The sequence below is a fragment of the Agelaius tricolor genome, unplaced genomic scaffold (assembly GCF_023055355.1).
Source record: "Agelaius tricolor isolate 1412-34295 unplaced genomic scaffold, bAgeTri1.0.p SCAF_49, whole genome shotgun sequence".
In the NCBI taxonomy this organism is placed as follows: Eukaryota; Metazoa; Chordata; class Aves; order Passeriformes; family Icteridae; genus Agelaius; species Agelaius tricolor.
The window spans coordinates 1,586,841-1,611,940 of NW_027269309.1; the positions used below are offsets into that span (position 1 = coordinate 1,586,841).

At 58.9% G+C, this 25,100-nt stretch overlaps 1 protein-coding gene across 7 annotated transcripts in view; it reads left to right on the plus strand.

Annotated features, from left to right (window-relative positions):
- Window positions 1-25,100, plus strand: part of DLGAP4 (DLG associated protein 4) — a 156,863-nt gene that overhangs the window by 63,210 nt on the left and 68,553 nt on the right. For 5 of the 7 annotated variants that reach the window (XM_071455472.1, XM_071455468.1, XM_071455471.1 and 2 more), the window contains exon 3: window positions 23,859-23,949. The exons of the other annotated variants lie outside the window; for them this stretch is intronic. The gene's annotated coding sequence lies outside the window, so the exon portion shown is untranslated. The remainder of the gene's footprint in view (window positions 1-23,858; window positions 23,950-25,100) is intronic. 7 annotated transcript variants of the gene reach the window in all.

Here is a 25,100-nt window from a genome sequence, read left to right on the forward strand (position 1 = left end):
CAGGGCAGCTCCCTCCATGTGCAATGAGTCCCCAGCCATGCCCTCCCCTCGGGCTGCTCCTGGCACGTTCTGCCCTGGGCAGTCCTGACTTTTGTCCCAGTGCTGGCACTCAGCCCACACCAGCTGGGGAGCACTGGGCACCAGGGATGGAGCAGCCAGAGGTGAGTAGGAAGAGCCATGAGAACGTGAAGGAGAACTGGGTAGGGCACATCTGGAAGGGAGCCCTTGTTTCTGCTCCAGGAACGTCAGGGAGCTCAGCCCTCTTCTTCTGGAGCTGTTACTCCAGGGAATGAGCAAAAGCAGGAATTATGAGGAGAGGCCAGTCCTCAGGACCAGCTGAGTGGGACTGGAAAGGAATCATCACCAGCCACAGGAGAATTTGTAGCCAAAGCCTCAGCAGCTCAAAGCCACCCCCTCAGCAGGCACTGGGTCTGAGGGGGCTGGAGGGGCTGCTCCCATTCCTGGCAGTCATTGGTGGCACAGAGCAGTGCCCATGGCACCAGGGCTGAGCCCATGGCACTGCAGGATGCCAGAGATCCCGGGGCAGGAGGTGAGCTGAGCACTGCTGCAAGGGACAGCAGGGGTGCAGGATTGGGGCAGGGCTGCAGGATCAGTGCAGGGATTCAGGATCAGTGCAGGGCTGCAGGATCAGTGCAGGGATTCAGGATCAGTGCAGGAATTCAGGATCAGTGCAGGGCTGCAGGATCAGTGCAGGGATTCAGGATCAGTGCAGGGATTTGGGATCAGTGCAGGGCTGCAGGATCAGTGCAGGGATTCAGGATCCATGCAGGGATTCAGGATCAGTGCAGGGTTCAGGATCAGTGCAGGATTCAGGATCAGTGCAGGATTCAGGATCAGTGCAGGGATTTGGGATCAGTGCAGGGATTCAGGATCAGTGCAGGGATTTGGGATCAGTGCAGGGATTCAGGATCAGTGCAGGGATTCAGGATCAGTGCAGGGATTTGGGATCAGTGCAGGGCTGCAGGATCAGTGCAGGGCTGCAGGATCAGTGCAGGGATTCAGGATCAGTGCAGGGCTGCAGGATCAGTGCAGGGCTGCAGGATCAGTGCAGGGATTCAGGATCAGTGCAGGGCTGCAGGATCAGTGCAGGGCTGCAGGATCAGTGCAGGGATTCAGGATCAGTGCAGGGATTTGGGATCAGTGCAGGGCTGCAGGATCAGTGCAGGGATTCAGGATCCATGCAGGGATTCAGGATCAGTGCAAGGTTCAGGATCAGTGCAGGGCTCCAGGTCACTGCAGGGCTGAGAGCATCCCCTGCACCCTCCCCGTGCAGGTCCTGCAGGTCCAGGCAGGGTTGGCAGCTCTGGGACAAGGCCCAGCCCTGGCTGGGCGGGGGGAGGACAGGGCAGGGCCTCACAGGGAACAGCGGCAGCCAGGGAGCTTTGTCACCTCTGCGGGCTCAGGAATGGCTGCTGAGGGACTGAGAGAAGCCCAGGGAGCTGTGCCCCTCTCTCTCCTGTGCCAGGCAGCAGAGGAGGCTGTGCCATCCCCAGCACAGAGCAAGCCATGGCAGACAGGGGTGCATCCCAGCCAGAGAGCTCTCACCCAGACCCTGAGTGTCCTCTGGAATTCCCAGCTGGCCTCCCAGGCTGGAGAGCTGCTGGAGCTTCCTGAGGGACACCACCCTCCCACCTGCACTGCTCCTCTCCAAGAGCTGTGCATTTTAACAGGGATCAGGGGCATTTGGTGTGAGGAAAGTATTTTCTACAGGAAAGGGCTTGTAAAGTACTTCAAGAGTGAGGGTTGTTGAGCCCTGGCAAAGCCACAAACCTGCTCTGTGCATTCCTGTATGAACAGGGCACAGAGAGCCCCAGGAGGCTGCTCTGTGCTGCAGCTGGGGCTGCACACCCTCCCCACCCTGCTGCCGCTTGACCATTGCCATGCCTCTCCTCCTGGATCTCAGCAGGCACAGGCAGGGATCCCACAGAGGCAGAAGCAGACCCTGGAGCCATCCCTTGCTGTCCTCTTTGGGATGCTGATCCCTTTTCCTCAGCTGAGCCAAGGCTGCCCTGCATTGCTCACCTCCCTGCCAGCCAGCTGTGTTGTGGTGCTGCTGGCTGGAGCCCACCTGTGCCACAACAGCCCTGGGAGCCCAGGAGCAGGAGCAGCCCTGGTGCTTCCCCACACAGCTCTGTTCTGCTCACTCAGCCCACAGTGACAGGGACAGCCTGGGCTGGGCCATGTCCCCAGCCCTGGCAGAGAGGAGGCCATGGGCTGGGCAATGTGAGGCTGGCAGGGCTCACAGAGAGCCTGGAGGTGCCAGACTTTGTCTGCAGGAGAAAAAGGCCCTGCCTGGGCCATGTGCTGGAGAGGCTGGAGGCAGAGCTGGGGCTGATGGAGGGACTGGGCCTGACAGCAGGGACAGGGCTGGTGGCAGGGCTGGTGGCAGACTGATGGCAGTGACCCCAGTGATTTCTTTCCTGGGTCCACGTGCCTGCTGGGGCAGTAAGGGACCCCAGAGGTGCCAGCAAACCTGGTGTCCTGGAGGGTCCCAGCACAGTGCCAGCCCAGGTGTGTGTGTGCTGCTTGGGCTGGGACAGATGAGCACTGCAGGGTCAGCTCCAGATCAGGACCATTTGCTGGGGCTCTCATGACAAACCAGGTTCCTGCAGGTGCTGGGTGATGCAGTGAATTAAACCCAGGTTGAGCTGAGGTTCTACAGGAGAATTATCTTCCAAAACCAGGGCTCTGTTATTTGGAGAGAGGGAGGTGTTTACTCCCCTCCCACCTCTTCTGGCTCAGGCACAGAGGCACAGTAACCCTCAATGCCCTGCCCTGAGGAGATGCTGCCAGGGGGCAGGGATGGCTCTTCAGGGGGCCCAAATTGCACATTCAAACCCTGCTCCCAGTCCTGGAAACTGGGCAACTGCAGGAGAGGCACATCCCAAGGGATGCTGAGCCTCCAGGCACATCCCAAGGGATGCTGAGCATCAAGGCACCCCCAGCGGGATGCTGATTCTCAAGGCATCCCAAGGGCTGCTGATGCCCTTCAGCTCCCCAAGGAGGCAGAGGCTTGCTGGGCACTAGAGCTCTGAGCTGAGGGTGGCTGCTGCTCTGCAGAGACCACAAAGCAGAGGAAAATTTAATATAAGAATTGGGGTTCCAGACGCTCCTGAGTCATGGTGACACCAAGCCCAGGGCCAGCTGTGTCCCCCCAGGCCCCGGCTATGTCAGATGTGGCCCCGGTGTCTCTCTGGGATGGGGCCCTGCGTGGGAGCTGTGTGGAGCTGGACTCAGAGGGAGGCAGTGCTGCCTCTCCAGGAATGGTGCTCTCAGGCTGCCACTGAGTTCAGCCCTGTCGCTTCTCTGCCTCCAGTTCCAACATCAGCTTCTTCAAAACCCCCCAGCTGATGGGGGTCACAGAGGGCCCCAGCCACAGCCCTTGGAGCTGGGGACTGGGTGCTGCTGCTGGGGAGGCAGAGGGAGGTGAGTGACTCTGTGTCCTTGCCCTTGCACTTTTGCACACTCGTGGTGCTTTGCACCGCCTGTGGCCATGCCTGGCGCTGGCAGCTGTTCCTGGATAGCCCCAGATGGCCGGGAAGCTGAGGCTGCTGCCAGCACAGACATCCCAGCTCTGCCCAGTGCTGCTGTTCCCTGCTCCTGCTCTCCATCCCAGCCGAGCTGGAGGAGACCAGGCAGCCCTGATGAAATGGCCCCCCTGCCAAAAATCTACTTCATACTCTTGGTGGGAAAATAATTCTTCCAAAGGTGCCTTCCAAAGAGTCAGGCAGTGTTTAGAGTGGGATGCAGTGACAGGGTGAACAACTGGGGACACAGCCTGTCCCGTGTCCTGGGGATGGAGCACACGTGTCCCTTGTGGAGGGAGGGGGTGGCTCTGTCTCGCTCATCCTGCAGATGGTTTGTTCTGGGATTTTTGCTGATCAGTCACTCCTGACCGTGTGTTTCTGCAGAGGAGCTGCATTCACAAGTGCCACAGCCTTTGCCTGTGTCCCCAGTGGGCTGTGAGAGTGTTCAGCAGGAGCCCAGGCTGCAGCAGGTCTGGAAAGAGGCACTTTGATATCTGTGGGTCACAAGAGGAAACAGGAAAAGGAAGAAAGGACGGCTGGAGAGCTGCTTCTGAGTGGGCGAGGGCTGAAACGTCGTCCCCTGCCCTGAGCATGGCCTCCCTCTCATCTTTGCTGTGCTGCTCCATGCTTGGCACAGGTCCCTCTCCTGGCCCTCTGAGGGGAATGATGGCTCCATGCTCAACACAGACCCTTCTCCTCTGAGGGGAATGATGGCTCCATGCTCAACACAGACCCTTCTCCTGGCCCTCTGAGGGGGATCCTGGCTCCATACACAGCCCAGGTCCCTCTCCCGACCCTCTGAGGGGATGATGGCTCCATACTGATCACAGGCCCCTCTCCCACCCTCTGAGGGGGATGCTGGCCCCCCATGCCTGCTCTGGCCTGGGCTCCTGCTCGCAGCTCCCTGGCCCAGGCTGTGGGAGCCCACAGTGCCACTGCCCATCTGGCCATGCTGGTGTCACTGTGACTGCCGTGCTGGTGTCACTGTGGCTGCCGTGCTGGTGACACTGTGGCTGCTGTACCGGTGGCACTGTGGCTGCTGTGCCAGTGTCACTGTGACTGCCGTGCTGGTGTCACTGTGGCTGCCGTGCTGGTGTCACTGTGGCTGCTGTACCGGTGGCACTGTGGCTGCTGTGCCCACGCTGCAGGAGCTGCTCTCAGCTGCCTGGCAGTGCTGCTGTCTGGCAGATGCAGGCACAGACACCCAGCACTGCCAGGAGCACATGGAGCACTGCAGGGAGGTGCAGCTTCCACCCTCCCAGCCCCACAGCAGCCCTGGGACAGCTCCAGGCTGGGGCAGGGGCTGCACCTGGGTATGGGGACCTGAATTTGCCCTCCCAAGTCCACCGGGTGCTTCCTGCAGGATCCCAAATGGGATTAGCACTGGCTCCTAAACCTGGGCAAAGGGAGGGTGGAGCCTCCTGCCCTGTGGGGGAGCTGGGAAAGGAAGATCCTGGGTAGCAGCATGTGATGAGATGTCCCATCAGCTCCCACAGGGACCTGGTGGCTCTGATCATCTCCATGTGTGCAGGGGGCAAGGAGGACACAGTCAGGAGCCATTTCCAGCTGGTGCTCTGTGGCATCCCAATGTTGGCCTGGCTCTGGAGGTGTTCTTGGTGAGGTCAGCTCACCCTGCCCTGCACTCCCAGCCAGCAGCATGAGCTGCCCTGATGACAAATGGTCCCAAAGACAGGACTAAGGAGATCTCAATAAATTCTCATCTCACATTCACTCATCACTTCGAGCAGCAGCTTGCCTGGCCTGGTCACAGGGCTGCTGTGCCAGTGGGACAGTGACACCCCTGAGCTGCAGGACTCTCCCACAGCACCTGCCAGCCCAGCACTGATGGGCTTCTCAGCCTCTCCTGTCCTAGGGGTCATTCCTGAGCTTGTCCTTGGCCAGGACTGTTCAGAGCAGTTCAGTGCTGTGGGCTGAAGGGCCCAGGGATGTGGTTGAGATAAGGAATCTCTTCCCAGCGCTGTGGCCAGGTCCCTGCTGGGCACACACCCACAGCCAGGGCAGGAAGCAGACAGAGGCACCAGGAACAGGCCCATCCTGCTCCTGAAGCTCACAGCTCAGGGACAAAGCCCCCTGAGCCTCCTTGGAATCTGCTCCCAGACCCTCAGTCTCCCAGGGTCTGTCTCCAGCACAGCCTGCTGCACTCACAGGCCACGCTGGAATTTGTGAACATCTCCAGTGACCACATGGGATGGACCAGACAGGAAAATAAGAAGGCAGGACAGCCTGAATGCTTGTTCCTCCCTTTCTACCAAGATCCTTCCCTTTCCACAGCTGTAACAAGTTTTGCACAATCCCCAGATTTCCCCAGGAGACACTTGGTGCAGCAGCCCCCTTACCCTGCTCACCCTTTGGAGAGTTTCTGCTGCTCCCCCAGGGGTGCAGTGCAAAGGGGTAAATGTTCAGCTGTGATGATTTAGAGGTTTTTAGGTCTGAGGGGGTGTTTTAGGGCTGCCTGAGGGGCAGCTGAGGCCAGCACCACCTTGTTTCCTTAGGCTGCTCTCTGGTTATTCACATCCTTACACAGCTATCCCTGGAGGACAGGCACAGGGACACAGCAAGGGAAGTGTGACAGGAGGGTGTTTTTAGGTGACCATCCTTCTCATTTGAGGTGTTGTACTTCTCCACAATGTAAATATGTGTGAATACAGGAGCACTGTAGCCCCCCTGCCTTGGAAGGGAGTTTTTCCACCCATGCAGACTCCTTATTAAGAGTCTGTTGTCAGATAATGGCACGAGGTAAATTGGTGTCTGTGGCTGCCTGAGCTGAGCCCACCACCCCCGTTACATGGGAATGGATCAAAATGACAAGGAGGCCTTGGAAGGGTCACCCCTGCTCCCCTGCCAGCTCCAAGCACAGCAGCACACAGCATCAGGCTCTGCTTGCCACACACAGCACAGTGAGCACGTTAGTCCCTAATGAGGCCGGGCCCCACTGTGCCAGGCAGACAGAAATCCACATCCACAGGCTTTTCCAGCCCTGCAGGGCTTAGGAGCTCTCCTGCTAAGCCAGGCAGAGGAAATGGGATAAGCCTCGCTTTACCGATGGGGAATTGAGGTACCAAAAGGTTTAGGTGACTTAAAAGGGATTTGGAGAAGGACATCTCCAGAGCCCAGGTGCAGAAGCATCCCTGGAAGAAGGTGTGGCCTTTCAGTGTCCCCTCATTAAAAACACCGGGTGGCACAAGCAGGAGGTGGCTTCAGAGGAGAATTGCAGCTGCCAGCCCTGCTCCAGGTGCCCCCAGCTCCTCCAGGAGCCCCCAGCTCCTCTGTGTGCCCCCAAATCCTTCAGCTGCCCCCAGCTCCTCCAGGAGCCCCCAGCTCCCCCGTGCCACGAGGCTGGTGGGCTGCAGGCAGCCCCTGGGACCTGGCCAGGCAGCAGCAGCCGTGTCCCCTCCTGCTCTGCTCAGCTGTCCCTGCCTGTGCAGGGCCACGCAGGGGGGCAGCAGTGCCAAGGTTGGGAAAGCCACCGTCCTGCTGCCATCAGTGGCTCTGGGGAGCAGCCCAGCCACACCAGAGCAGCTCCAGGAGCCACTGGAATGTGGAGGAGAGCTCTGGAGAGGGAGCCAGGCGATCCCAGGGCGCCTGTCTGCCCGGGGCTCTGTCATCCTGCATGTCCCTCGCCTGCTGCTGGCACCTGAGCTCTCCTGGGCACATGCCAAGGGGTTTGTCTCCCTCTCCTTTGTTCCCCCTTCTCGTGGGCACTGTGGTGGCTCTGGCTCGTTGTCACAGCCTGGGGAATTGTGTCAGCACGTGCCCGGTGTGCGTGCCCATGTCAGCAGGGTTGTGTGGGCATGGGCACACGGGGACAGCCCTGGATGCCCAGCAGCATCCCTGCAGGGTATGGCAGGGGCTGGGGGTGAGAGGGGCTCACCTGGAGCAGGGTGAGTGCTGCCAGCCCGAGCACAGGCTGTGCTGCCCCAGGATCCATCCCTGCCGACATCCAGGGCAGGGCTGTGTCCCCAGGGACTGGCCATGCCATGCAGGTGGCCCTGGCTCTGTCCTCCTGGCACAGCCCAGCCCTGGGCCCAGCTCTCCCATGCTCTGGGGAGTCAGGAGTTGCTCTGCAGAGGGGCACTGAGGTGGGTTTGGAAATGGGCACAGGACAAGCATTGCTGGGTGCTGAGGTTTCACATTCGGCCTTCCAGAGAGCCAGAGAGGGAGGAATTTGTAAACACCTCTTGTCGAGGTTTATTTGCTGCATTCTGACTTTCCAAGCTGTTTGGCACCCCGTGGGAATGCTGAGATCAGGAGGCCAGAGCTTTGCTGATTAAATACAGGACAGCAGGCTGGGGTGACCCCAGGAGCTGGGCATGGGGACCCCACACTGAGTGTTCATGCACCAGAAAGTGCTGTGGGGAGGAGTAACCTGAGCTCTGAGCTGCAGAAAAGGTTTGGTAATTTCCTGTGGAAGTACAAAGAGGCCCTGCAGTGTGTGGAGCTTGGCTGGAGAGAGGCTCCTGGCTGCCCTCAGAGATGAGGAGGATGCTGTGCCCTCCACGGGGGTTTCTGGATGAACTCAGGGTGTGGGGGGGATGCTCTCCCCCCCCAGAGGGGCTCTTGGCTGGGCTTAGGGTGTGGGGACGTTGCTGTGGTGCCCCAGAGGGGCTCCTGCACCCTTGGGTCTGAATTGCTGTGTGACAGAACAGCCCCTCTGCTTCACCCCCGCCCAGGCTGGGGCATCTGGGCATCTCAAGGCCCAACAGCATCAGGCCAAGGCCAGGTACCCCCTCCCCTGTGGAGCAGTGGCCAGCTCAGCTTTGCAAACCAGCATTTGCAAGCCAAAAAATAGAATTCTGGTGCTGTTTTCTTCCTTTCCTTTTATCTGAAGGCCAGGTGGAAGGTGCTGTAGCAATGGTGGGGACAGGAGGAGCGGGGGAGTTGCTGAGAGCAGGTGTGCCAGTGTAGGCTGGGGCTGTGAATCCTGGTTCTGAGACACTGTTGGAGGGATTTGAGGCACATCTGTTGCATATTTGGGGTGAAAGGCTTTGGTTGTTTATAACCTGCATGTCCTGTGAGCAGTCAGTGTCTCAGGTGTGTCCCTGCCCTGTTGGGGTGAGCCCAGGGCTGTTTCTGACCTCCCTGTCCTGTCCCTGGACCCAGTGGATGTGTGCCTGTGGCTCTCCATGGTCACCCACTGGGCTTTGGGGCTGGCCCTGCCTGATGTCCTGGTGTTCCATGGCAGCAGAACCTCGGGACACTGCCCAGTGTTTGAGGAGGGAGGCACCAGGGAGGATCCACCTGAGCAGAGGAGGTTCCACAGGGAGCTGGGCATGGTGCAGGGTGCCCACAGAGGAGCAGCAGTGCCAGGGAGCCCTTCTGCCACCTCAGCTGCATCCTGGGACTCAGAGTCACTGTGCCAGGACTGTGCCAAGCACTGGGAGAGGAGAACCTCCCCCAGCTCCTGGGACAGGCTGGGGATGAGGGCTCACATGAATTCCCTGTGATTGCTGGAGCTGTGTGCGTGCTGAGACAGCTGCATCCCACAGCCTGTCCTCCCACTGCACCTCAGCCCCGTCTGCCTCGCCCAGTGCTGCAGGAGAGCCCCTGTGGCTGTTCCCAGGCTGCTGGTGCCCACCAGTGGCTGCCATCGGCCTGTCCTGGCCACCAGGGCTGCATTCCCTGGGCTGGGTGCCATCAGCACTGCCACCAGCCCTGCCACCAGCACTGCCACCAGCCCTGCCATCAGCCCTGCCACTAGCACTGCCATCAGCACTGCCATCAGCACTGCCATCAGCACTGCCACCAGCCCTGCCACTAGCACTGCCATCAGCACTGCCATCAGCACTGCCATCAGCTCTGCCACCAGCCCTGCCACCAGCCCTGCCATCAGCAGTGCCACCAGCACTGCCACCAGCCCTGCCATCAGCACTGCCATCAGCTCTGCCACCAGCCCTGCCACCAGCCCTGCCATCAGCACTGCCACCAGCACTGCCATCAGCCCTGCCACCAGCACTGCCACAAGCACTGTCACCAGCACTGCCACCAGCCCTGCCACCAGCCTGTCCTCGCCACCAGGGCTGCATTCCCCGGGTTCTGGCAGGGTGTGAGCCCGGGGGCTGGGGCTGCTGATGGCCCTGGGGCTGTGACCTGTGCCCTGTGCAGACAGGCAGCAGTGGGAGCAGGTGACCCCGGGGCACACAGCCTGCCCTCTTTTGTGCTCTGGAACAAGGAAAGCCGTGGCCCAGAAGGGCTGGTTGAGGCTCAGGGGTAGCTGTGTCACCTGTGGGCCTGCTGGCAGATCTGTGACATCTGCAGTTTCATGGGAGCTCCTCTGGCTCCAGCTGTCTCCTGATCCCCAAACTGGAGCAGAGGAGCAGGTTGGAGCCACCTGGGCACCCCAGACCTCGGCAACGTGGGCTGCAAACCTGGGGATGGGGCCTCCAATGCTCAACCCATGTTCCCAGAGCATGGAGGGGTCTGCAGAGGCTGCTGGTGTCCCCAAATATATTTTAGGACAGGAAGAAACAGCCTCAAATTGTGCCAGGGAAGGTTTAGGTTGAATATTATGGAAAATTTCTTCATGGAAAGGGTGGTCAGGCAGTGGAGTAGTGTGCCCAGGGCAGTGGTGGAGTCACCATTCCTGGGTGTGGATGTGGCACCTGGGGACATGGGCTAATGGTGGGCTTGGAAGAATGGTTGGATTTGATGATCTTGGAGAGCTTTTCCAACCCTAGTGGTGTTCTGATTCTGTGACTCCATCCCCTCCCCAGATCACTCTCCTGGAGTGGGAAACTCGGATCTTTTTCAGCTGCAGAACCCTGGGCTTTGCTCAGCCTCCCACCTTTGGCCTCAGCTCTGCTCCAGCCTGAGCTGCAGACACTGAATGCCCACAGCTGCATTCCCCATCACCGGCCATAGAAGAGACTGAAACTGAGACTTCTGCCATCCTGGGCTGGCAGGACAGAGGCACTGAGGGAGCTGGGGAGCTGCACAGCTGCATGCAGCACTGCAGACCTGTCTGGGTGTGCTGCCTGCCTCAGTTTCCCCCTGGGTGATGAGGGGACAGCTGTTCCCAGCTGTTTGCAGGAGGCATTGATGCCACACAGGCACTGCAGCAGGGGCTGAGCTGAACAGAGGAGATCACAGAGTGGTTTGGGTGGGGAAGGATCTTAAAACCATCCATGGGCACGGGCAGGGCACTTTCCACTGCCCAGGGTGCTCCAAGCCCTGTCCAACCCGGCCTTGGACAGGATCCAGGGGCAGCCACAGCTTCTCTGGGAGGTTGTGTAAGAGTGAGTGGGTGACTTTACCACCCAAAGTCCTTGATAGAGGCCCATGACCACCCTGGGAAAGGCTCTTCTTTTCCTGTGTCCCCTCCAAGATGGGACAGGGCTGGTGTGGGAGCAGGGGGGAGCCCCAGCACTGCTCTGCTGCAGAGCCCCTGTCCCAGGCTGGGCACAGAGGGGCTGCCCTGGCTCTGCCTGGAGACCATGGCTGCTGGGGTGGGTGTGCTTTGGGGCAGGACATGGCAAGAATGGGATCAAGCTGCTAAAAAACATCCTGTGAGAGAGAAAGGAGAGCCCACAGCTCCCTCAGAGGGGCCTCAGGCACCTGGAGCCTGTGTGCTGGCAGCCAGGGGCAGACACCCTTCCTGGCTGGGTTTTACTTTGGAAACATCAGGATTTGGGTTTTCTGTTTGGGGAGGATTTTGGAGGTTCAGCATTACCACCCTGGGCAGAGGGCTGTCCTGCCACCCCTGCACATGTCACCTTCCCTTTCCCCACTGGGGTTCTGAGCTGCACCAGACCAGCAGCCTCATGGGGAAACACCAGCAGAGCAAATTCTTCTGTGGTTCTGGGGAGCAGTGAGGTGTCCCTGGGCAGGGGCAGCTGAGCAGAAACCCTCAAGGAGCTTTTCCCCTGGGGAAGGTTGGGGCAAGAGGGAGGAATTATCCCAGAATCTGCCTCTGTGTGCTGGGGAACCAGAGCAAAGCACATCCCCTTCTGCAAAGCGTGTGTGTCTGAGTGAGGTGGGGCTCCAGGCCCAGCCCAAAATCCAGCCAGTGCCATGGCAGGTTTCTGCCAGGGTTTTCCATCTCCAGAAAAACCCCCCAAGGGGTCTGAGACCCAAGGCTGTGTCTCTGCAGAGCTGGGCAGTGACTGGGAGGAGCCCCTGGTCTTGGCCTTCCCATGCTGCTGAGTTTAAAAATTCAGCAGCTCTGATTTCAGGCACAGCAGGCAAATCTCTCCTGGAAACAATTGGACTGGACCAGTTGAACTCAGCTCCCAGGAAAGCAGCAGGACCTTGGCTGGGCTTTGGGGATCCCACTGTGGTGGGGATCCGTGGAACAGGCAGGCTGGAGAGGCCCAGGAGGTCCCAGGGCTGTGGGCAGGTCCCCAGGCAGCCCCAGCAGCACTGGGGGGGTTCCCTGGCTGGAGCTGCATCCCTTGGCACGGGGGTTTGCCTGCAGCCAGGGTCCTTCCCAAGAGCTGGCTGGGGGAGCCTGGATGCAGGGCACACCCTGGGGAGCACAGAGTGGATCCTGGCACGCAGGGAGCTCCAGGAGGGTTTAGGGATGGAGGCAAGGAAGCACAAATGCAGGATTCCAGAGAGGCCAATCCAGAGGGATCAGAGCCAGGCTGCCAATCCCGGGGATGCCTGGCTTGTGTGAAAGGAAGGGGCTGCAGCAGCTGCCTCCTGATGCATTCCTGGGTAAACACGGGGGTGGAGAAGAAAGAGCTCAGCTAAAGGACACAAGAACTGGTGCAGTGTTTGGGGATGTTCAGGCTGGAAACCAATGGTTTGATTTTTCAGATCCTCTGGGGAGCTCACCTGCCAAACTGAGCAAGTCAAAATCCATTTTTTTTTAAAGTCCAAGTGCTTCCTCTCAATACTTCCCTCCAGGATGCCTCAGCAGCAGTGTCAGGGTTTCCTTCCATTTCAGCTAATTTCATGATACTTACAAAATTCCATCAAAGCTGGAATTGGAAACAGAATGTCTGTCTGTCTGTCTGTCTGTCTGTCTGTGAGGACAACAGGGCTCATCTTCTTCCTCCCATTCTCATTTTGTTTTACCATCTCTCATATTTCTGCCACAGTCCCTGCTCTGCCCTGCACCCCTCTCCTCCATGGCTGTGCCCCCTCCATCCCAGAGCACAGGAGGATTCCTGGCACGTCCCCTGCCTGCCCAGCCCTGCCAGGAGCAGCAGGAAGAGCAGAGCAACTCCTGTGACCTGCAGGTTTTGCCTGTCTGGCATCTCCTCCAGCCTCCCTTTGTGTTTATCAGGTGTCTAGAACAGAGCCCTGTCGATGTCTCTCCCTCCCGAGAGTGTTGGGAGGATTAAGGAGTTGATGTTTGCGTAGTGCTTTGAAGGGAAGAGCCAGGTGGGAGGGTGGTAGGAGCAGAACTGGATTCCTGCATCCCATCTTCTTCCTCCCCTCACTGAGGGTGGCAGTCCCTGTGCCCTCCCTGTGCCAGCTCACCTGGGGGGACAGGGCTGCTTCAGGTGCAGGCCAGGGGAGGGGACAGCCTGTGAGGGAAATCACTGATGGGAAAGAGAATCATGGAAAGTTTGGATTGAAAGGGACTTGAAGCTCATCTCATTCCACCCCTGCCATGGCAGGGACACCTCCCACTGTCCCAGGCTGCTCCCAGCCCCATCCAGCCTGGCCTTGGGCACTGCCAGGGATCCAGGGGCAGCCACAGCTGCTCTGGGCACCCTGTGCCAGGGCCTGCCCACCCTCACAGGGAAGAAATTTTTCCCTATCCCCTATTTGATCTGTCCCTGCCCTCTGGCAGTAGGAAGCCATTCCCTTTGTCCTGTCCCTCCAGGCTCTTGTCCAAAGTCCTTCTTCAGCTCTCCTGGAGCCCCTTTAGGCCCTGAAAGGGGCTCAGGGGTCCCCCTGGATCCTTCTGCCCTCCAGGCTGAACACCCCCAGGTCTCCCAGCCTTTCCTCATGAGTGAGGTTCCATCCCTCTAATCTAATGTTTCACCCACAGGACTTTCTTTTCTTCTTTATTCCAATCTATTCAAAAGGAAAACAAACTCCAGTTGTGTCACCAACTTCCTTCCAGTTGTGTGTGCCAGCTGCCCCCAAAGCAGCTGGTTCTGGAGAGATCCAGCAGCTCTCCCCATGCTGGAGCAGAGCTTTCCTGTCTGAGCAGGGCAGGATCAGCCTGTTGGACAGCAGGGCTGGAATTTCCAGCTGGAGAATTCCCAGCAGCCATGGCCAGCCCTGGCTCCATGTCACTGTACATAGGCAGGGGCTGGGGCTGGGCTGGGCAGTACGTGTCGGAGCTGGTGACGTTAATTAAGAGGTAACGAGCCTGATGGAGATTTATTTGCAGGCTGTGTACTTGGAACTGATTATGCACAACTGGGAAATGGAAAATTGACCTCCTGCTCATTTCCTGTCTTCTTCACAGCAACAGTTAATTATTGTGGTGGGCAACACTGCCCTGGACAGGCCTGGCAGGGAGCAGCTCTCCAGCCCAGCCCTGGAACGTGGGCCTCACCTCCTTCCCTCCATCCCACACCCTGATCCAGGCAATCTTCCCCTTCCTGGTCCCTTCCCCAGTCCCAGCCTGTGCAGCCTCAGGGAGAGGGAGGCTGATCATGGGTGTGGAGATGTTTAAGCCTGGAAAAGGAGGGCTGTGCTCAGCCTGGCAGGCAGGCTGGGCAGCTCTGGGCACTGGGTGTGCAGTGCTGCCTCCCTGGGATCTCCTTCCCCAGCTGGACCATGGGGGCAGGTCCTGGCAGGGTTCAGCAGGCTGGAGCTCTCTCCCTGTCTCCAGGCTGACCTGCCCCATCCTATGCCTCAGTTTCCCCTCTATCAGTGAGGGTGATATTTTGAGTGGGGGTGATAATTTGAGTGAGGCTGGTGGGTTTTGCATTTGCCAGAGTTCATTCCTCTGCTGCAGCACTCTCTCCAGAACCAGTGGCTCCAGTGGGTACAGGGTGCTCTGGTTTTCCACATCTGTGCAACATGAGCCATTCCTTGTCATGTTTTCCTCCATCATCTCCCTGCCTTGTGCAGCAGCCTGGAGCCACTGGCTGCCTGCATGGAGCAAACTGGGCTGTGCTGGGAACTGCCCTGGGCTGGGGGCCCTCTGCACCCCACACTGCTCTCTGCAAGGATGCCAGAGGGGTCCAGGCCCTGGGGATCCAGCAGCTGCCTGGACAGACAGGGAAGGGCTCTCCAGCCTGGCTGGCAGTGCCTGGGGGCTCCATCTGTGCCCAGCCTCAGCCAGAGCAGACTGGGGGGAGAACAGGCAGCACTGGGGGGCAGCTTTAACCCTTGAGTTCCAGGTGACCTGCAAACACAGCCCCACACAGCCCTCAGGTAGTGCCAGAGCCCAGCACAGCAGGCACCCCTAATGCTTTTATAATCTGCTTTCTTGTCCGTGACTGTTCTCCCAGGAAAGGAGGGGGAGGCATGATTAATTTTCATTAGCCTGGTAAATAATAAGCTTGTTTCCGCTAGTCTTGCCCTGTAATTAGGGCTCTGGTGCCAGGGCCCTGAGAAGGAAGCTGGGATTTGCTGGTGACTCATGGGAAGCTGGGCCAGTCTGGACATCCTGCCCTGGGCAGGAAAAGGGAAGAGGCTGGGGCCCCTCGGAGAGACAGAGCTTCCAGAGGGCAAAGGAGCAAGGGACAGGGTCCTCTGAAGGCAGAGGGAAAAGACCACCTTGGGAGAGGAAAAAACCCAGCCAGGGAGAGGGAAAAACCCAGCCAGGGAGAGGGAAAAACCCAGCCAGGGAGAGAAGAAAACCCATCTAAGGAGAGGGAAAAGCCTATCCAGGGAGAGGGAAAACCCATCCAAAAGGAGGCTATTATTCAAGGGAAAATGGAAGCAAATCTTTTGGCCCAAGAGCTGGATCTTGACATGGATGTAGGATGAGCTCAGGAGGAGTTCAGTGATGTGGAGTTGAGGAGGGGAAGGAGCACTGGGGTGTTGGCTCTGAATGTGGGGCTGGGTGACCCACAGGCAGCAGTGCCCAGCTGTGCAGAGCAGCAGGGAAACACCTGCACCATGAACAAACCTCTGCAGGTGAGGGCACCTCTGTGTCTGTCAGAGGGGCTGGAGCTGGGAAACAGAGCCTGGCCCACAGGGAGCGGCTGCTGTGGGGACTCTGTTCCCCACCAGGGGACAAAGCATCCCAAGGGACCAAGCTGGGATCCTCTTCCACAGGCAGAATTCCCCTGGGGAACTTGCTGCCCTGAGATACCAGAGTCACAGAGCTAAGGGAGTTTCAAAGGAGAAATGGCAAAGGCCAGAAGGGGTGTGGATGAGGGGGATGGCCCTGCCTGCAGGAGGGGCTCTGGAAAAAGCAACGTCCAGGATGCCACCAGCACGGGGCACCTCCAGGAATGGCTCCATCCGGCAACAAGGGGCTTCCCAAGGACGAGCAGGACCTGTGCCATGCTCTGCACGTGAGCCCAGACCCAGAGCCTGCACAGGAGGAAGCTCCTGCCAAAGAATGAGCGCACAGCCCCATCAGGGAGCAGTGTTTTCCCAACCCAGCAGATGCAGCGAAAACCCTCATTGAAAGAGCTGTTTGCTAAGGAAAAAACAACTGGCACGCTAATTAAAAGCGACTGATTAAAGGACTGAAAGGGAATTACTCATCGTAATCGTTAAAGGCAGCACCTGCAGAGCTCTCCCTGCTCTCAGAACACGAGCATCCTCCACACTGCCGAGGGGACACGGCAGGGACACGGCAGGGACACGGCAGCTCCGCGGCGACAGAGCTGGGGCAGCCCCAATGGGCACGGCACGTCCCCTCCTCCGGCAGCCACCAGTGCTGCCCTGTGGCCACCAGCCCGACCCTGTGGCCACCAGCCCGACCCTGTGGCCACCAGCCCCGCGCCTCCCCCGCACTGCCATGAATTGGTGGCCGGCAGGCGGTGACATCGCTGTGACAGCAGCCAGAGAAGAGAGCCCAGCCCCAGAGCCCAGCCCCAGAGCCCAGCCCAGCCCGGGGCCGGCCCTGCTCTGCCTCTCCTCGCTCCATCCCTTGTGCCCAAGGTGCTGCTGTGGCCACCTCAGCGCGGGGCTCGGGGCCAGCACAGAGCAGGGACCTGCTCCAGGCCAGGCCGGGTGTTTGCAGCTTCTCCCAGGAGTCACACCAGGAGCTTCTTTGTCCCTTCCCTGCCAGAGGCAGAGCAGGAACAAAGCTGAGGCTTCTCAGCAGGACTGCACGAGCGTGGAGCTTTCTGGCACCTGTGTGGTGTGTCTGACCCAGTTTAGGGGTTTTTTGCTGAATTTGGTGTGGCCATGTCAGGTTGTGCCCAGCCTCAATGAGAGATGCTGCCCTTTGTCCCTGGTCAGCAGACAGGCAGTGTCAGGGACAGGGAGCAGGACAGATCCTTCAGGTGTTCCTGCACAGGAGAGCAGGGCAGCTCCCAGCAGGGCCAGGACATGGGACAGGGGCTGTGCTCTGTCCCCTGACCCCAGGCAGGAGCAGGACCCAGGGTTCCCTGGTGGGGACAGGCTGGGGACAGGCTGGGTGCCACAGGAGGTGGCTCTGAGGCAGCACCTCTGGCCTTCTCTTCCCTCTGCAGCCCCATTGCAGCCCGGGCTGGCTGTCCCAGCCCGCTGTGCCCTGGCTGTGCTGCTCAGCCCAGGGCTGCACAAGGAGCCAGCAGCACCAGGGACAGTCCCTGACTGGGTGTAGGGGCAGCTGTAGCAATGGAAATAAGCCTTCCTCTGGCTTTGGGGAAGTGTGCCTCCATTCTTTTCCACAGTCACTCAGACTGGATATTAGGGGAAATTTCTTAACAGCGAGGGTGCTGTGGCACTGGCACAGCTGCCCAGGACACTGGTGAAGCCACCATCCCTGGAAGTGTTAAAAAAACATGGGGATGTGGCACCTGGGGACATGGGTTAGTGGTGGACCTGGCAGTGCTGGGTTAAGGGTTGCACTTGGGGATCTCAGAGGGCTTTTCTGGTTTTACTGACTCCCTGATTCTGTGACCATCCTCCCAGACACCCAGCTACCATAAACTGACTCCCTGTTCCAGTAGGGCACTGTGGGTGCCACACAGGCCCTGCTCCTCTGCCTTCCCTGGCTGAGGCAGGGTCTCACCTTAGCCAGGATTCTGTGCAGATGTGTCCAGCTGTTGAGCCACTGTGTCCTGCACACCCCTGGTGGGCTCACCCTGGGATGCAGGCTCAGCACTGGTCTCTCCCATAGCAAGGGAACCTGTTTCCCCTGCAGATCACAGAGCTGCTGGCAGAGCAGCTGCCAGCCTGGGGAGGGCCCTGTGCATTCTTGCACCTTCTTCTCCTCTGCTGGAGCAGATCTGAGAGCTTTGCAGGTGGGTATGACTCAAACTGCTGACCTTGCCTGCCATGACATCTGATGCCCCTTTGCGCCCTCATTCCTCCCTGAAGTTGTTGATTTTAGCATTTGCTGGTTTTAACACTCCAATTATGTGACGCTCCCAGCCAGGTTTCAGGAGCACAACTAGGTCAGATCCTTGTCCATATGTGAGCAGAGTGTTTTATCAGGCTCCCTGGCATTGGTGGGAAGGCACTTAGGGAATTTCTTCTCTCCAAGTCCCTTGTCTGGACCAATTTTATTCTCCACATCATGATGTCACAGAGGTGAGGGCTCCCAGTCCCTCCTGTTTGTTCTTCTCCCTCACTATTTCCTGTCCTGTGGTCTGTCCCACACCCCCATGCCCTCAGGAAGCTTCTCCCAGGTCCCTGCAGTGTGTGCCCTGCCTCTCCTGGGAGCTCCTGTCCCTGGGCTGTGGCCCCAGTGCAGAATCCCTGCTCACAATTCCAGGCTGCCCAGCTTTACAGACATGCCCTGATGGGCCCTGGGGAGGGGATGTGCCACCCCCCTGGGGTCCCTCAGCAGGAGCATTGTCCTCCCTGCTGGGGGCACAGGTCTCTCACTGCCTGGAGGGAGAGGCTCAGCTCTGCTCCTTCCAGCTCCTTCCCCCATTCCTGCCCTGGGATCTCGGGGCTGTTTGCTGCTGTTCCCATGCCAAGGACAGGTAACCCCCACCCTCAGTGCCCTCCCCTGCCCTCCAGGGCTGCTGGCCTGGCCATGCTCCCTTCTCACAGAATCCTCAATTTGGAAGAGACCTTCAAGATCACCAAGTCCAGTCATCAACCTAGTCCCACCATAGCCACCCCACATCCCTGTGTGCCACATCCCAGTGGCTCCTGAACACTTCCACACCTTCTCCCTGGGCAGCTCATTCCTGTACCTGGCTGCTCTTTCAGTGAAACTGTTTTGTCTAATACCTAATCTGAACCAGTTGAGTAGAGCAGAGCTTATCTCAGTGTTTATTTAGTAAATTGGTGCCAGCAAATTTAATATAAGACCTCAGCAGAAGGGAGGGTGATGTTTCTTTCAAATCAAACAGATTTCAGGCACTTAAAGTCACTCTTCTTCCTTTAGGAGGTGTCTCCAAGGTCTGGTAGTCCCCCCTGTGTATAAAGGAGTGCTACTGTCAGGTCCCCACTCTGTCCCCAAGGACACTGAGAGGAATCACTGTTGACATTGATGTGGGGTTTGACCTGTAGGAGTTGTCAGGGTGGATCTTTTGCCTCAGCTTCTCGTTGACTTCAACTTCCATCTTCAGCAGGATCAGTGTGTGTTGTCCTTGTGCTCAGGACACCCTCCTGTCAGGAGAGCAGGGACAGGAGCAGGAACAGCCCATTCCATGTGCTGTAACCTCATTTCCCTGCTGCCCTGCCCCAACAGGACCCTGCTGACGAGGCATCTGCGTGGGAACCTTCTGGGCTTGGGGAGGGGAGCACCTTCCTCACAGCTCAGCAGGACTTCCCACCCTTCTCACCTATGCTCCATTGTTCCCTCTGGTGTTTTCACACACATATTTTTCCTTCCATGCCTCCTCAGAAGGATCTTAATCTGCCTACAAATCTCCTGCCTTATGCTCAGCCATACCTCACCTGTGCTCTCCCCTCTCTCCAAGCAGCCTCTTGTCCTTCCCTGGAGGTGCTGCCCCCAGCTCAGCCCCAAACATCCTCCATGGTGATTCTTTCTGGGATGCCCAAAGGAGCTCAATGCATTTGTTTTACCCAGAGAAGTGGTGCAGAGATTACAAGAGCCCATGTATATTTATTTTCATTAGTTCTCTTGCTGGATTTGCACACAATGGTGTTGTGGCCACTTTCAGAAAGGTTGGCAATGTCTGTCCCTGATCTCACAGTCTGTAAATCCAAGTGTTAGAGGGGGTTCAGTCTGGGGACAGCAGCAGGAGGGGTGGCAGCAGGAGGAAGGGGCCCTTTTTCAGCCCCTTGCCATTGCTGGGCACCTGCCTGTGGGGCTGTGCCCTGCTCCTCACCCTTTCCTCCCTGCCCCTGTGCCAGGCCTGCTCATCCCCCAGCCCTGCAGCTTCCCTGCTGTGCTCGTGGGATCCCACAGGGACTCTCAGCCTTTTCACAGAGCTCTGGGTCCAGCTCTGGGCTGGCTGCCAGGTCACTGTGCCTGTTCCCTGGCATGGAGGCTTCATCTCCTCTCAGGTTTACCAAAAGCAGCTGTGGGTGGTTTGCTGAGGCTCTTCCAAATCTGGAGGAGAACAGGAAAGAGCAGGAGGTGACAGCCCAGCCTGGGAGGGTCCTCTCTTCTCACAGGGACCATCCCAAGATGCTGCTGTTTGAGCTGTAACATTCCACAGGATTTTCCCTAGAATTAGATCCCAGCACCACCTGCACCTGCCCAGCTCTGCTGGCCTTGCTGTGCCCTGGCTGTGAGCACACCAGTGTGGCCCTGGAGCAGCAGAAGGGGAAGGACCACCCTGCCCTCCTCATCTGCTCACTGGGCTGAAACCCCATTGCCTTCCTCAGGAGGCCCCAGCAGACACTGATGCTTCATATTTCATCACCAACCTGCAGCCACCTCTGAGGTGGGACCAGGAGCACCAGATCCATCCCTTCAAGGCCTTCTCCAGCCACACAGAACCACCCAGGCTGCAGCAGGGCAGGCTGTGGCCTCCTCCCTTAGACCAAGAGGACAATAATCACCAGCTGATTCTCCAGTGAGGCTTGGCTGCAGAGCATCTGAGACCCCATTCACCAAAATTGTCTTGAAGGGGCATCAGTTCATCAGCAAGGTACCCCTGAGCAGAGCAGGGTCCTGGATGGACCCTTGACTGCTTCCTCTGGCATCCTGTGCCCTCACTGCCTGGAAAAACAGGGCCCCAGCTGGGCCCCTGCTCCCAATCCCCTTCCCTGGGCTTCCAGCCCCTCTCCTGTCCTTCCACACAGCAGCTTCCATCCCACCCCTCACACCCAGCTGAGAGCACCCTGCTGTGAGCATGGCAGGGACAGGGGGACAGTGGAGGAAGGGACAGAGGGACAATGGAGGCAGGGACAGGGGGACAGTGGAGGCAGGGACAGAGGGACAATGGAGGCAGGGACAGGGGGACAGTGGAGGCAGGGACAGGGGGACAGTGGAGGCAGGGACAGAGGGACAGTGGAGGCAGGGACAGGGGGACAGTGGAGGCAGGGACAGGGGGACAGTGGAGGAAGGGACAGAGGGACAATGGAGGCAGAGACAGGGGGACAGTGGAGGAAGGGACAGAGGGACAGTGGAGGAAGGGACAGAGGGACAATGGAGGCAGAGACAGGGGGACAATGGAGGAAGGGACAGGGGGATAATGGAGGCAGGGACAGGGGGACAATGGACGTGTCTGGGTGGAGGGAGGAGGAAAGGGGCACTGGAGGTGTCTGGCTGGTTGGTAACATCAGGTGGTTGGGCTGCTGACACAATTGCTCATTTGCATTTTCTTGGGCGTTGATGCTGATATTAATTAAAAGCAATTATGGTGCCATTTTCTCTGTGCAAGAATAGCATGCAAAGGGAAAAACAGTGTTCCACACCAAAATGCTTCTTGCTCCAGAGCTTCAATGACCTTGTTTAGTTGGAGGAACCTGCTGGGTGAGGGAGGCAGCACCCAGGCCCTGCTTCTCCCACCTGTTGGATGTGCCAGGGGGTGCCAGGATTGTCTGTTCCTGGGGGCCTGAGGCACCCTGAGAGTGCTGGTGACACACACAGATGTGATGGGGGTGCAAGCTCTGAACAGGCACTTCCCTCCCAATGGTCACCACTGCTGCTACAGGATGCTGGGTGCTGGTGCCTGTGCAGCCAGGAGGGTGCTGGGGCATCCCTAGAAGGTGCTGCTGGCTCCATGGTGGCCATCAGTGGCTCTGGTGGTGCTGCCCTCCATCCCAGCACTGGTGGCACTAGAGCAGGGCACTGTCACACAGTGGGTGACAGAGACAGCTGGGTGCTGACACTGGGGGCAGCACTGGCCATGGATCCTGGCTGTGCTGGTGGCTCTGCTGTCTGCACCATGGGCTCAAACTCAACACAGCTCCCAGTGCTGGAATTCCCTTTGCCGTGGAGAAGCTGTGAGAGGGCCAGGCAGTGCCAGTGCAGTGACTGTGCAGTGCAGCCTGTGGCACCTGGCCCTGCCACAGCTCATCCTGGCACACACAGTGTGCTGACAGCCACCTCAGGGACACCCCTGAGCCCAGGAATGTCTGCCTTTGGGCTGGGGAGGTGTCCCTTGGGCCACAGCAGAGGCCTCCTGGGCTGGGTGAAGCCACATGTGCCTCACTCTGTCGCAGCCTCGGGCTCTGACCTCACAGCCCAGCAGCAGCAAGAAAGTCAGGAGAGAGAGGGGGGTGTTGGTGTAGGAGGCAGGGGAGCTGTGGGGACAGATGCAAATGCCCTGCTCGGCTGTCCCAGCACACATCCCTTTGCTTTAGCATTTCCCTCTGCAGTGCTGGGCCACAGTGGGGAGGTGATGAGGGTTTGTACCCACTTTAGGAGGCCAGTCTGCTGATCTGCCCAGGCTTCCCATTCTTCTGTCTGTTGGGATATCCCCTCTGAGGGCCTTGGAGTGAGCACAGTCCTCTGTTCTCTGCCTGCACTGTGCCTCTCCATCTCCCCAGGCTTTGCTTCCTTGGCACAGGTTCCAGGAGGCTGCTGGGCCTGTCTGAGGAGAGCACGGTGCCCCAGCCAGGCACCCGGGCTGGGTGTGCCCCAGGCAGGAGAAGCCCCTCTGGCTGGGTGTGGCAGGGGCACAGGGGGGCCTCAGGAGCACTGCAGTGCCCATCTCTCCATTCTGGGGACAAAGAGCTGCTGCCTCATCTCTGGGTTTGCTCCTCTTCTGCATCACCGGGGGGGGAGTCAAGCCCAGCACCTGGATCTGGCTTTCCTAGAAAAATTGCTGAGATTTGTGTCCTTGTCCCAGCCTTCCATCCGAGCCAAGAAACTGGGGTTCACCTATTTTCGCCCCTCTTTGAGCTTTCACAGACCTTCTCAAACCTAGATGGCCTCCTCCATTCAAGTGGGAATGAAAAAGCTGTCCTAGGAAGGCTAACTCCTGTTTTGGTTCCCATGCCATTTCCAACCCCTCCTTCCCTGCAGCAGGAGCTGCCCAGTTTGCCCCAGCAGCTCCCAGTGCAGGGCAGACAGGCTGTGGGTGCTCATCAAGGCAAACCCCAACACCACTGAGTGGATAACTCAGGCTGTGTTCTCTGTGGGGCAGTGGGGTTTTGGGGACACTAAGAAACATGGGGGGGGTTCCCAGATTTATTTAGCTGGTTTTTCACAGAGGGAGCATTTTTGCCATGGTTTGCAGCGTGGTTGGGTGGCAGGGAAGGAGGAAGCAGCAGGCTTTAGCTGCAGCACAGTAGCACCTAGTGACCAGATGGGAGAGGCTGAGTGGGAGCTGCCATGAGCAGCTGGAGGTGACAGTCAGAGCAGGTTCTGCTGTGCTGGGACACAGCAAGGGGAGCACCAGAGGTGCCATCTGCCACCCCAGGCAGGGGGATTGTCCCCAGGATTGTCCCTCCTGCCTCCCTGGGCTCGGCTCAAAGGGGACAGCTCAGAGGATGAGGCACAGAGGGTGACAGGATCCCCCTGCCCAGCTCAGTGGCTCCTGGCATCGCCACGGACTGCAGGGGCTGAGTCCATGATAAACAAACAAGGGAAGGAAAGACAAAGAGCACTTTCCCACAAAGGGGCTCTGCCTAGGCCTGAGCCCCCAGCAAGGAGCATTTTGGATGTTCTCCTCCCCACCTGGCTGATCTCCAGCTCAGCCTCTCAGTCCATGTGACACCAGAGTGACACAGGACTCACTCCCACATCTTTCCCCATCCTGTGGGCACTGCCTCTGCCTCCCCCTCTGCCATTTGCCCTTTGCTGGACACAGCCTGGGTATCAGGCAGAGCAGTCGAGTGTTTGCAGCATTGGGCTGTGGGATGTTTGTCAGGGAGATGAACTCTGATCACAGGGATCACAGACACCTCTCTGATCCCTGGGAGGACACGGCCCCTTTTCTCTCTGCCCTGCAGGTCTTCATGAGGGACAGCCCTGGAGCCCAGAGGGACACACGGTGCTCAGGATGCTGAGGCTGGCCTAGTGCTGAGACCAGCGAGCTGAGAGGTACGGGATGGACCCGGGGTGGCTTTGGGATGGCCCCAGAGTGGCTTTGGGATGGCCCTGGGGTGGCTTTGGGATGGCCCTGGGGTGGCTTTGGGATGGCCCTGGGTGGCTTTGGGATGGCCCTGGGGTGGCTTTGGGATGGCCCTGGGTGGCTTTGGGGTGGCCCCAGAGTGGCTTTGGGATGGCCCTGGGGTGGCTTTGGGATGGCCCTGTGTGGCTTTGGTACTCTCAAGGGGCCCAGGGGGCACAGCCCTGGCTCTGTGCGTGTGCCCAAGGGGCAGTGGAGCTCCTGCAGGAGCAGCCTGGGGAAGGGAAGCTGGAGGGTGATTCAATGACAACCCTCCCTCCGTCTCCTGGCGAATCCTGCGCCACGCCCCACAAAATAAAGTTATGAAATCTGCTGCCCATTGCCATGGTAACGTCACGCCTCCGCCTGACCCACTTTGAGACAAAGGAAATGTTCCGAGCTCCGAGCTCTGCACACGGGCCCAGCCCGGCTCCGAAGGGAGGGCACAGGGAGCTGCTGCCTCTTCCTCCTGCTCCTCTTCATCCCAGGACCCTCAGGCGACAGGAGCTGCTTTGTTTGAGGCCCTGAGCAAAGCCAGTGCCAAGAGCATCTCCAGGCTGCATCCCAAATGCAGGCAGGGCCCTGCCTGCCTTCGTGTGGAGATTTAGGGAGCGGGAACCTCTGCCCTGGAGCACAGGAAGGTCCTTGCTCAGCTGGTGGTGCAGCAGTGACAGACACAGCCTTTCAGAGCATCCTGTAAAGACTCTGCCACACACATTAAGGGCAAGGACACAGAGAATCATGGAATGAGCTGAGTTGGAAGGGACCCACAAGGATCATCGATCCTACTCTGACCCTGCAGAGCCACCCCAACAGCCCCAGCCTGTGCCTGGCAGCACTGTCCAAACACTCCTTGGGGAGCAGCCTCAGGGCCGTGCCCATTCCCTGGGGAGCCTGGGCAGTGCCAGCACCCTCTGGATGAGGAACCTTTCCCTGGTATCCAGCCTGAGCCTGCCCTGGCCCAGCTCCAGCCATTCCCTGTCTTGTCACTGGTCACACAGAGCAGAGCTCAGCACCTTCCCCCCGTGAAGACTCCAATGAAGTTTGACCACGGTCTCCTCCTCTCCAGGCTGAAGTTCCTCCT